The sequence below is a fragment of the Neovison vison genome, chromosome 11 (genome assembly GCF_020171115.1).
Source record: "Neovison vison isolate M4711 chromosome 11, ASM_NN_V1, whole genome shotgun sequence".
NCBI classification, from domain to species: Eukaryota; Metazoa; Chordata; class Mammalia; order Carnivora; family Mustelidae; genus Neogale; species Neogale vison.
The window spans coordinates 7,347,064-7,359,262 of NC_058101.1; the positions used below are offsets into that span (position 1 = coordinate 7,347,064).

General features: G+C 37.1%; 1 protein-coding gene across 3 annotated transcripts in view; it reads left to right on the top strand.

Annotated features, from left to right (window-relative positions):
- The window catches only part of CDKL2 (cyclin dependent kinase like 2), a 54,900-nt gene that overhangs the window by 12,150 nt on the left and 30,551 nt on the right, over positions 1 to 12,199 (top strand). The gene's annotated exons all lie outside the window — the stretch shown is intronic.

Below are 12,199 nucleotides of genomic sequence, written 5' to 3' on the forward strand. Positions count from 1 at the left end.
CAGACCTTTCTCTTTTTTTAAGATTTTTATTTATTTTTTTGACAGAGAAGCAGCGAGAGAGGGAACACAAGCTAGGGAGTAGGAAAGGGAGAAGCAAGCTTCCTGCTGAGCAGAGAGCCTGATGTGGGGCTCGATCCCAGGACTCTGGGATCATGAACCAAGCTGAAGGCAGATGCTTAACAACTGAGCCACCCAGGCGCCCCGCAAGCAGACCTTTCTAAGTCTCAGGTCTCGGGCCTACTGTGGGATCTTTTTCTCTCTCTAATCAGTCTCACCAAAAGTTTATCAATTTTATTTATCTTTAGGAAGATAATGTTTGATCTTCTCTATTTTGTATTTCTTTTTTAACTTAAATTCAATTAACCCATAGTATATTATTAGTTTCAGAAGGTAGAATTTAGTGATTCATCAGTTGCATACAACATCCAGTGCTCATCACATCATGTGCCCTCCTGAATGCCCATCATACAGTTACTCCATCCCTCCCCACCCCCCGCCATGCACCACCTCCTCTCCAGCAACCCTCAGTTTTTCCTAAACTTTTATGCTTTCCTTCCCTCTCTGGTTTTGTCTTATTTTTCCTTCCCTTCCCTTATGTTCCTCTGTTTTGTTTCTTAAACTCCACATACGAGTAAAATCATATGATATTTATCTTTTTCTGACTGACTTATTTCAGTTCACATAATACCCTTTAGTTCTGTCCATGTCATTGCAAATGGCAAGATTTCATTCTTTTTGATGGTTGACTAATATTCCATTAAAGATAGATACCACATCTTCTTTGTCAGTTCATCTGTCGATGGACATCTGGGCTCTTTCCATAGTTTGGCTATTGTGGACATTGCTGCTATAAACATTGGGGGTGTCCCTTCGAATCATTATGTTTGTATCATTTGGATAAACACCAAATAGTGCAATTGTTAGGCCCTAGAGTAGCTCTTTTTTTTTTTTTTTTTAAGATTTGTATTTATTTATTTGACACACACACACAGAGAGCAAGAGAGGGAACACAAGGAGGTGGAGTGGGAAAGGGAGAAGCAGGCTTCCTGCTAAGCTGGGAGCCTGATGCAGGGCTCTATCCCGAAGGCAGATATTTTTAACTTTTGAGGAACCTCCATAATGTCTTCCAAAGTGGCTGCACCAGCTTGCATTCCCATCAACCTTGTAAGAGTGTTTCCCTTTCTCTGCATCCTTGCTAACATCTGTTGTTTCCTGAGTTAATTTTAGTCTTTCTAACTGGTATGAGGTGGTATCTTATTGTGGTTTTGATTTGTATTTCCCTGATGTTGAGTGGTGTTAAACATCTTTTCATGTGTCTGTTGGCTGTTTGTATGTCTTCTTTGGAGAAATGTCTGTTCATGTCCTCTGCCCATTTCTTTTTCTTTTTTTTTTTGGTTAAAGATTTATTTATTTATTTATTTGACAAACAGAGATCACAAGCAGGCAGAGAGGCAGACAGAGAGAGGGAAGCAGACTTCCCGCCAAGCAGAGAGCCCGATGGGGGACTCGATTCCAGGACCCTGAGATAATGACCCGAGCTGAAGGCAGTGGCCTAACCCACTGAGTCACCCAGGCACCCCTCCTCTGCCCATTTCTTGACTGGATTATTCGTTCTTTGGGTGCTAAGTTTGATAAGTTCTTTATAGATTTTGGATATAGCCCTTTATCTGATGAGACATTTACAAATATCTTTTCCCATTCTGTAGGTTGCCTTTTAGTTTTGTTGACTGTTTCCTTTGTTGTGCAAAAGCTTTTCATTTTGATTAAGTCAGTCCCAATAGTTCATTTTTGCCTTTTTTTCCCTTGCCTTTGAAGACATGTCTATCAAGAAGATGCTGTGGCTGAGGTCAAAGAGGTTTCTGCCTATATTCCCCTCTAGAACTTTTTTTTAAGACTTTATTTATTTGATAGAGAGAGAGCGAGACAGCAAGAGAGGGAACACAAGCAGAAGGAGTTGGAGAGGGAGAAGCAGGCTCCCCGCTGAGCAGGGAGCCCAACATGGGACTCGATTCCATGACCCTGGGATCATGACCTGAGCCAAAAGCAGGTGCTTAGTGACTGAGCCACTGAAGTGCCCCTCCCCTCCCCTAAAATTTTGAAGGATTCCTGTCTCACATTTAGGTCTTTTATCCATTATGAGTTCATTTTAGTATAGGGTCTAAGAAAGTGGCCCAGTTTCATTCTTCTGCATGTGGCTGTCAGATTTTCTCAACACCATGTGTAGAAGAGGCTGTCTTATTTCCATTGGACATTCTTTCTCACTTTGTCAAAGATTAGTTGACCAAAGAGTTGAGGGTCCATGTCTGGGTTCTCTATTCTGTTCCATTGATCTGTATGTCTGTTTTTGTGCCAGTATCATACTGTCTTGATGATTACAGCTTTGTAATATATTTTGAAGTCCGGGATTGTGATGCCTCCAGCTTTGGTTTTCTTTTTCAAGATTGCTTTGACTATTTGAGGTCTTTTCTGATTCCATACACATTTTAGGATTATTTGTTCCAGCTCTCTGAAAATTGTTGATAGTATTTTGATAGGGATTGGATTTGAGAGTGATCTGGCTGTGACATCTGTCACCCTATTGATCATGAGGGTTGATTTGGCTGGCTGCAGTGGTGTCCCCTTCATCACCTCACTGCTCCATGTGCATCTCTCCCAACGCTGCACATTCAGTCTACCGTGGATGACCTTCCCTGATAGAGGAGGACCATTTGGTCAAAGGTGTATGAGTAGTTGTGCTCTTCTCCTAGAACTTCCAAACAAGTTCTCAAGGTCTTTTTTCTTTCCTTCCCTTCCCTTCCCTCCCCTCCCCTCCCCTCCCTTCCTCTCCCCTCCCCTCTCCTTTCCTCCTTCCCTTCCTTCCTCTCTTTATCTTTCCTTCTTTCAGTAAACTCTACCTCCAATATGGGACTTGAACCCACAACCCTAAGATCACGAGTTGCATGCTCTACTGACAGAGTCAGCCAAATGCACCTGTACTTCTCTCTATTTCATTTTTTGTTCTCTGGTATTTCATTCCGTCTACTTAGTTTGGGTGGGTTTATTTTGCAGTTCTTCCTGACCTGTTGATATAGATGCTTATTTTAACTTCCAGCCGTTCCCCTGCCTCATATATACATTTAAGGCTATCTTTCTTGCTATGAGCAGCTTGGTATGTATCTCAGAAATTTTCATTAGGAGTTTAAATTATTTTCCCATTTCCCTTAATTTCTGAATATTTCCTTAATTTCTGAAACTTTCTAGATTTCCCTCTCCTGGTTTTTAACTTTTGCCACAATTTTCTTATAATCTGAATATATACCATGTAACATTTTATTACTTTTGAAAAATTTTTTTAAAGATTTTATTTATTTATTTGACAGAGAGAGAGAGAGAGTGAGCATGTGCACAAGCAGGGGTAGCAGTAGACAGAGAGAGAGGGAGAAGCAGGCTTCCCGCTGAGCAGGGAACCTGATGTGGGGCTTGATCCCAGGACCCTGGGATCATGATCTGAGCTGAAAACAGATGTTTAACTGACTGAGCCACCCAGGTGCCCCCCCCCTTTCAAATTTTTTGATACTTTCTTTTTTGGTTCAGAGTGTAAGTCATTGAAAAAAAAAATTCCCTGTGTGCTTGAAAAGTATTCCATTAAGTCAAGTTTATTTAATTATGTTATTTAAATCTTCTAATTTTTCTAAATTATTACTGATTTTTTGTAGCTTTTTCCATCTGGTACTGAGAAGAAATATGTTAAACTCTTCCTCTGAGTTAATTGATTTGTCTGTTTTTCATTGTAGTTCATTTAATGTTTATAAACAGAAAAGCTATGTAAGTACATTAAATTTAGAATTATATATTCATGTTGAATCAAATATTTTATCATGAAACAACTTATTAATGTTTCTCCTTAAAGTCTGTGTGAAGCTAATAAAGCTACATTAGTTTAATTTTGGTTAGTGTTTGCATAGTGTATCTTTTTATACATTTTTACTTGGAAGTTTTTCAATTTTTGTTTAGATATGTGTCTCATAAACATCATATCATCACATTTAGCTTTTCATCTTCTTTGGCAACCTTTGCCTTTTAATTGGAATATTTAGTCTATTTATATATAATGTAATTTCTAGTATATTTCACCATAAGTCTACCATCTTATTATATGTCATTTGTCTTTCTGTTTTTGTATTTCTTTTTACTTCTTTAGATTAATTACATTTATAATTTCTTTATTTCCTTCTAATAATTTGAAAATTATACATCATATTTCTCACTTTTTAGTGGTTATCATAGACATTTGTTCAAGTCTAACATTATCTGATACTTGTATTCTTCTTATAGGTAATACACATCCTTACAATACTTATCTCTGGTTATTCCTTTCCATCATATGCTAACATTGTTGTATATTAACTCTTACATATTTTTTAAACATCACAAGACATAGTTACTGTTCACTGTTCATTTAGGTGTATATTTACTTATAGCTTTCTTTGTTCTTCCTTTTGCATCCCTGGCCATTTATCTGGGATCTCTTCTCTTCTTGGAGTGTATTATTTAGGATTTCCTTTTGTGATGATCTACTGTATACAAAACATTTCATTATTAGTTTGAATGAAAGTGTCTTTTTTTAAAAATCAAAAAATTTTTTTTTAAGATTTTGTTTTTATTTATTTGACAGATAGAGATCACAAGTAGGCATAGAGGCAGGCAGAGAGAGAGGGGGAAGCAGGCTCCCTGCTGAGCAGAGAGCCTGATGCGGGGCTTGATCCCAGGACCCTGGGATCATGACCTGAGCCGAAGGTGGAGGCTTTAACCCACTGAGCCACCCAGGCACCCCTGAAAGTGTCTTTTTGCTGTCATACTTGAAGGATATTTTTGCTATGTATTGAATTTGAGGTTGGCAGTTGTTTTCTTTCAATAAAATGAAGGTAACATTGTTTTGCCCTCCGGCTTCCATTCTGCTCCTGGGAAGTCAGGTGTCAATCCAATTGCTGCTCTTTTATAAGTTTATTTTTTTATGTCTGCATCTTTTTTTTTTCATTCAGCTTTTTATTAACATTAAATGGACATATAGAAAAGTATGTATCTCATAAGAATACATCTCTGTATATTTTTAAAAATTAAACAACTCCATGTTACCACCGTGTAAGTCAAGAGAGAGAACATTAAAATCACTCTATAAGCTTCCCTTATGTCTTCTGCAGCCACTACTGCCTTCCTCCTCTATCCAGGTCACAAGTATCTTAATTCTTTTTTTTTTTTTAAGTTTTTATTTATTTATTTGAGGGGAGGGGCAGAGGGAGAGAATTTCAAGTAGACTCCATGCTGAGTGCTGAGTCCCACAACCCAGAAATCATGACCTGAGCCAAAAACCAAGAGTGAGACACTCAACTGACTGGGCCATTCAGGTGCCCCACAACTATCTTAATTCTTATCAGCATAAGTTAGTTCTGTTTTCTTGTTACTTGGAATTTTCTCTTTGATCTTGTTTTTCTGAAATTTCACAATGTGTCTAGTTTGGATAACTTTTATCTTGCTTCATTGGGGTCTTTATGAATCTATGATATCATTTCTTTTATTCCACAAAATTCTCATTTATTATTTCTTCAAATATTATTTCAACTCATTCCCTTTCTCCTCTATTTTTGGGACTTCAGTTAACATAAATCTTCTCATTGAATTATCTTTTTACCTGTTTTTCTTTTGATCTATTTGTCTCTCTATGCCCCTTCTGCATAATTTATTATGATTCATCATTCAGTTAAATAATTTCTCCTCAGTATGGTTAATCTCCATCACTGAATTGTTAATTTTGAGTATTGTATTAGATGGTGTACAAAAATATAATTATACCTTAGTGAATTATTGGAAAGCAAACATTCATAGAATCACCAGGTCAAGAAATCAAACATTGCCAACAACACTTTTCTTGTACTTTCCCAGTCACCTTAGCCCCTTCCTTCCCCCTTAAGGTAAACACTATCCTGACTTGCATGTTAGTCACTGCCATGATTTTCCCCCTACATTTACCAAATAAACATGCATTCCTAACTACTATAGTTTAATTTTACTTATTATCCTCATAAAAAACTTACTTTTTGCCCTCTTAATGTTATCTTTTACTCAACAGTAGTTAATTTCAATGTAGTCAAAACTTTTAAAAAAAGATTTTATTTATTTATTTGACAGACGGAGATCACAAGTAGGCAGAGAAGCAGGCAGAGAGAGAGGAGGAAGCAGGCTCCCTGCTTAGCAGAGAGCCCAAGGTGGGGCTTGATCCCAGGATACTGGGATCATGACTTGAGCCGAAGGCAGAGGCTTTAACCCACTGAGCCACCCAGGCGCCCCTGTAGTCAAATTTTTAATATTTTTTTTCATTTTGTTAGTTGCCATACAGTACATGATTAGTTTTTAAAAATTGATTTATTTTTTCCTCACCACAGCATATACTATCCCTGATGTCCATCACCCAGCCACCCCGTCCCTCTCACACTCCTCCCCTCCAGCAAACCTCAGTTTGTTTCCTGAGATTAAGAATTTCTTATGGTTTGTATCTGTCTCTGGTTTCATCTTATTTCATTTTTCCCTCTTTCACCTATGATCCTCTGCCTTGTTTCTCAAATTCCTCATATCAGTGATATCATATGATAATTGTCTCTCTGATGGGCTTATTTAGCTTAGCACAATACCCTCTGGTTCCATCCATGTTTTTGCAAATGGCGAGATTTCATTTTTTGATAGCTGCATAGTATTTCATTGTATATATATACCACATCTTCTTTATCCATTCATCTGTTGATGGACATCTAGGCTCTTTCTGTAGTTTGACTATGGTGGACATTGCTGCAATAAACATTCAGGTGCACATGCCCCTTCAGATCACTACATTTGTATCTGTAGGGTAAATACCCAGTAGTGCAATTGCTTTTTTGATGTAGTGTTCTATGATTCATTGTTTGCTTGTAACACCTGGTGCTCCCTGCGCTCTGTGCCCTCCTTAATACCCATCAGCAGGCCAACCCATCCCCCCAACCCCCTCCTTTCTAAAACCCTCAATTTGTTTCCTGGAGTCCAGAGTTCTCGTGATTTGTCTTCCACTCTGATTTCTCCCCCTTCATTTTTCCCTTCCTTCTCCTAATGACCTCCATGCTATTCCATATGTTCCACAAATAAGTGAAACCATATGATAATTGACTTTTTCTGTTTGATTTATTTCACTTAGCGTAATTTTTAATATTTTCTTTTATGGTTGGTACCATTTATGTCTGCTCGAAAAGTCTTTTTCTACTTAGAGATTAGGGTATCCTTCTATACTATTATTCAGAAACTTAATAGCTTTGGTTCTCATATTTATATTTCAGTACACCTAGACTTGATCTTAATTATGGTGTATGACACAGTCAAGTCTTATTTGTTCTTTATTGATGTCCCAGAATTGTCCCAGAAACATTTACTGAAAATAGCATCTTTTCTCCATGGCTTTGAATTCTTCATTTGCCATAGGTCTTTATATGTAGGGGTGGCTTTTCTGCTCTTTATTCTGTTCCATTGGTATATTTGTCTAAGTTTGTGCCAGTATCTCACATTCCATATTCACTCTAGTGAATCACTTCAGATACGTGTGCTGTCCCTGCTATGTATCTTATTCTATATATAACTAAATTCCTCCCAAATTGTTCAGTCAGTATTTATTAGGACATATCTCATATTTATCCTTCCCATTACTCACCAATCATTCTTACATTTCTGAGCTTCCATCTAGGGTCATTTCCCTTGTATTTAAAACATATCCTTGGGGCACCTTGGTGGCTTAGTCATTAAGCGTCTGCCTTTGGCTCAGGTCATGATTCCAGAGTCTGGGATAAGCCCTGCATTGGGCTCCCTGCTCAGCAAGTCTGCTTCTCCCTCTCCCACTCCCCCTGCTTGTGTCCCCTCTCTTTCTGTCTCTCTCTGTCAACTAAATGAATGAATGAATGTCTGCCAAATAACTGAATGAATGAATGAATGAATAAATAAATAAATAAATAAATAAAACATATCCTTTATTTTCTTTAAAGCAGATCCACTGGTAGGAAATGCTGTCCACTTTTGTTTGTCTAAAAAAAAAAAAAACACCTTTCTTTTACTTTTTGTTTAAAGACTATTGGCAAAAGATACAGAATTCTAAGTTGGCAGTTCATTACATTCATTGTGTTCAAGATATCATTTCCACTGTTCCTCTGGTTTTTATTGCTTCTATTGAAATGTCAGATACTTCTTAGTGTGTCTTTTTTCTTTTGGATGCATTAAGATTTTCTTTTTGACTTTGATTTTCAGCAATTTAATAATAATGGCCTCGATGTGAGGTTTTTTTCCCTATTTTTTTTACCTTGAATTTATGTCTCTTGCATCTGTAAAATAATGTCATTTGTCACTTTTAGAAAATACCTAGTTATTATTGTTTCATGTATTGCTACTGTCTTATTCTCTCTTCTCCATTTAAGAACTTATTTTCATATATTAGACTTTACCCATGTGTCTCTTATACTTTCTGTGTTTTCCAGCCTTTCATTTTTCCCTAGTTCATTCTAGATATTTTCTTCCAACCTATCCTCAAAATCAGTAATTCTTATTCAACCTACTGTTTACAATGTACTTTTATACTTAAGCATTGACTTCTTAATTAAAGATGTATTTTTCAATTCTTCTGGTATTTCTATTGGATTTTTTTTAGTTTCCATTTTGCTGCCAAAACTCTTTATTGTGTTTTTTTGACTATTTTGTCTTTTCTAAAGTCTTCATCTAAGTACCTATTATCTGTATCTCCCATATGTTTATTTCTATTGTTTGTTTTTTTCTCTTGGTTTTTTATTAAATTAACTTTTGATATGCCTCTATTAATTTTAAAAAATTGTATACATAGCTTGAGTCTCTGGATGCTATCTTTCCCCTGAGAGGAATTACACTTGCTTTTATGTGGCTCTTAAGCATACTCCAGGAAACCTAACATTGTAGCATCATCTTAGTCCAATTTGAGGAATTTACATTATTTGAATTTGAATTGTGGTCCATGAGAATGCCTATTTATTATTCAGCATTATAGTTTGTGGACTTTTTGGGCCAACCCAAAGTAGGAAGGGGTCTCATCAGGCTGTACCCCTTCTTTCTACCTTGATGGCCCCCAGACCCCAGTGCTATTATCTCAGGCCAAAAGACTATCAAAAGTGCCACTGAGACTCTTAATCTTCTCTCTGAATTGTATGTTTCCAGGGTTTTAAAAAAATAACTAACTGCTTGGCTTACTTCCCTGGGTCTCTGTCTTCAAGATCCTAGTCTAGATATTTGTTATTATTTTATCTCTCCTATTTTTTACAACAGTGGTTTTATATTTTTGTCCAGCTTTTCTACGTGTACTCAGTATGAAGTTATTATGAATTACCTAGTCTGCTGTTATTGTAAACAAAATTATTATACTTTTCTGTTCTAAAATTTTTATTTGGTTTTAAGTCTTCTATATCACTTTTTCTGATTTCAAGTTCTTTTTTTTTTTTAAATATTATTTATTTATTTATTTGACAGACAGAGATCACAAGTAGTCAGAGAAGCAGGCAGAGAGAGAGGAGGAAGCAGGCTCCCTGCTAAGCAGAGAGCCCAATGCCCGGCTCCATCCCAGGACCCTGAGACCATGACCTGAGCTGAAGGCAGGGGCTTTAACCCACTGAGCCACCCAGGCACCCCTGATTTCAAGTTCTTTCAAAAAATTTTTATGTAAGCTCTATACTCAACTCAGAGATTGAGTCACATGCTCTGTTGACTGAGTCAGCCAGGTACCCCATTTTTTTTAAGCTTTGCCTTTTTTTTTTTTTGTATTTATTTATTTACTTACTTACTTAAACTCCCCCCCAACATGGGGCTCGAACTCACCATCCAGAGATCAAGAGCCACATGTTCTACCAACTGAGCCAGGCAGGTGCCTCAAGTTCCCACAATTTTTTGAGGTTGACTTTTTTCTTTTTGAGCATAGTAGCTTTATTTGATAATTCTAATATCTGAACTCGTGCTGTCTCTGCTTTGGTTTTCTTTATGTCCCAATAGTTTTTATTTGTGGTATTGCATTTCTTTTTATACCTGGTTGTCTTTGATTTTTCACTGGAAATTATTTGAAACATTTTTTAGGAATAATTTGAGGCTAAAGTGAAGCCTACTGGGGACTGGTTCATTTCTGTCCATTTTTACTGGGGAAGATATAGTTCTTAGGGTTCCAGCTTACACTGGGCTTCAGAGACTCCACCTTTGGAAGGCATTTGAACTTTGACTTTTCCTTCCCTCTTAGACCCAACAGGCCACAAAAGTCCAAGCTCAGTTACACACCTGTTGGTCAATGTCAAAATCAGCTTAAGTATTGAAATTAATTCCCTGAGTTCTCTTGTTCTTGATTTTGGCCCAGTAATTCCTTACTGTCTTCTTGGCTCTTTTATATGTTTAAGAAGATTTTATTTATTTTTTAAAAGATTTTATTTATTTATTTGACAGATAAAGATCACAAGTAGGCAGAGAGGCAGACAGAGAGAGAGAACGGAGGGAGCAGGCTCCCTGCCCAGCAGAGAGCCCAATGTGGGGCTCGATCCCAGGATCTTGGGATCATGACCTGAGCCAAAGACAGAGGCTTTAACCCACTGACCCAGCCACCCAGGTGCCCCTGTTTAAGAAGATTTTAAAATATTTTGTTTAACTTTGTAAGAATTCTCAATAGGACAGTTGTTTTGAGTTACGGACCCCTACCAAATGTGGTAATCATCAGCTTTTAAAAATAAAAGCACAGAGAAAGAGTGAGAGAAAGAGGAAGGTAAAACTGTTAGTCTATGTTTTCATTTTAGAAGTGTGTTGTTTAATCTCCACATATTTTGGAATTTTCTAGTTATCTTTTTGTTGATTTCTAATTTAATTCCACTATGGTACAAGAGCAGACATTGTGTGATTTCTGTTATTTTAAATTTGTTAAGGTATCTTTTGTGACCTACCATGTGGTCTTTCTTGGTGAGCGTTCCACTTGAACTTGAGAAAAATGTGAATTCTGTTTTTGGGTAGCCTGTAGATGTCAGTTATATCAAGTTGGTTGATGGTGTTGCTGAATTTAACTGTGTGTCCTTACTGATTTTTTACCTGTTGGGCCTATGTATTTCTGAGAGGAATGGTTGGCAGTTTCAACTATGATAGTGGATTTGTTTATTTCTCCCTGCAGTTCTATCAATTTTTATCTCATATAGTTTAATGTTCTTTTTTTTTTTTTAAATTTTATTTTATTTATTTATTTGTCAGAGAGAGAGGGAGAGAGAGCGAGCACAGGCAGACAGAGAGGCAGGCAGAGGCAGAGGGAGAAGCAGGCTCCCTGCCGAGCAAGGAGCCTGATGTGGGACTCGATCCCAGGAAGCTGGGATCATGACCTGAGCTGAAGGCAGCTGCTTAACCAACTGAGCCACCCAGGCGTCCCTAGTTTAATGTTCTATTGTTAGACACATACATGTTAAGAATTATTATGTCTCCTTGGAGAATTAACACTTTTTCATTATGAAATGCCCTCTTTATCCTTGATAGCTTTTCTTACTTTGCAATTTGGTTTAGTCTGGAATATAACTGCTCCTGCTTTCTTTGGCTTAGTGTGTATATTTTCTTCATCCATTTAATTTACCTTATTTATTTATTTAAAGATTTTATTTTTAAGTAATCTCTAAATCCAACACTGAGCTTGAACTCATAACCCTGAGATTAAGAGTTGCATGCTCTACTGACTGAGCCAGTCAGGTGCCCCTCCCTCCATTTACTTTTCATTTATATGTGTTTCATTTGTATATGTTTTATACACATTTTATAATGTGTATTTCTTTTTTTTTTTAAGATTTTATTTATTTATTTGACAGAGAGAGACACAGCAAGAGAGGAAACACAAGCAGGGGGAGTGGGAGAGGGAGAAGCAGGCTTCCCGGTGAGCAGGGAGCCCAAAGCGGGGCTCCAACTCAGGACCCTGGGATCATGACCTGAGCCAAAGGCAGACACCTAACAACTGAGCCACCCAAGCGCCCCTTAATGTGTAGTTCTAATAGATAGCATATAGTAAGATTGTGTGTTTTGATCCACTCTGACATTCTGCATCATTTAATTAGAGTATTTAGATCCTTGATGTTCAAATTGGCTATTTTGTGATATAGTTTTAATATCTACCTTATATATATATATTTATGTATTT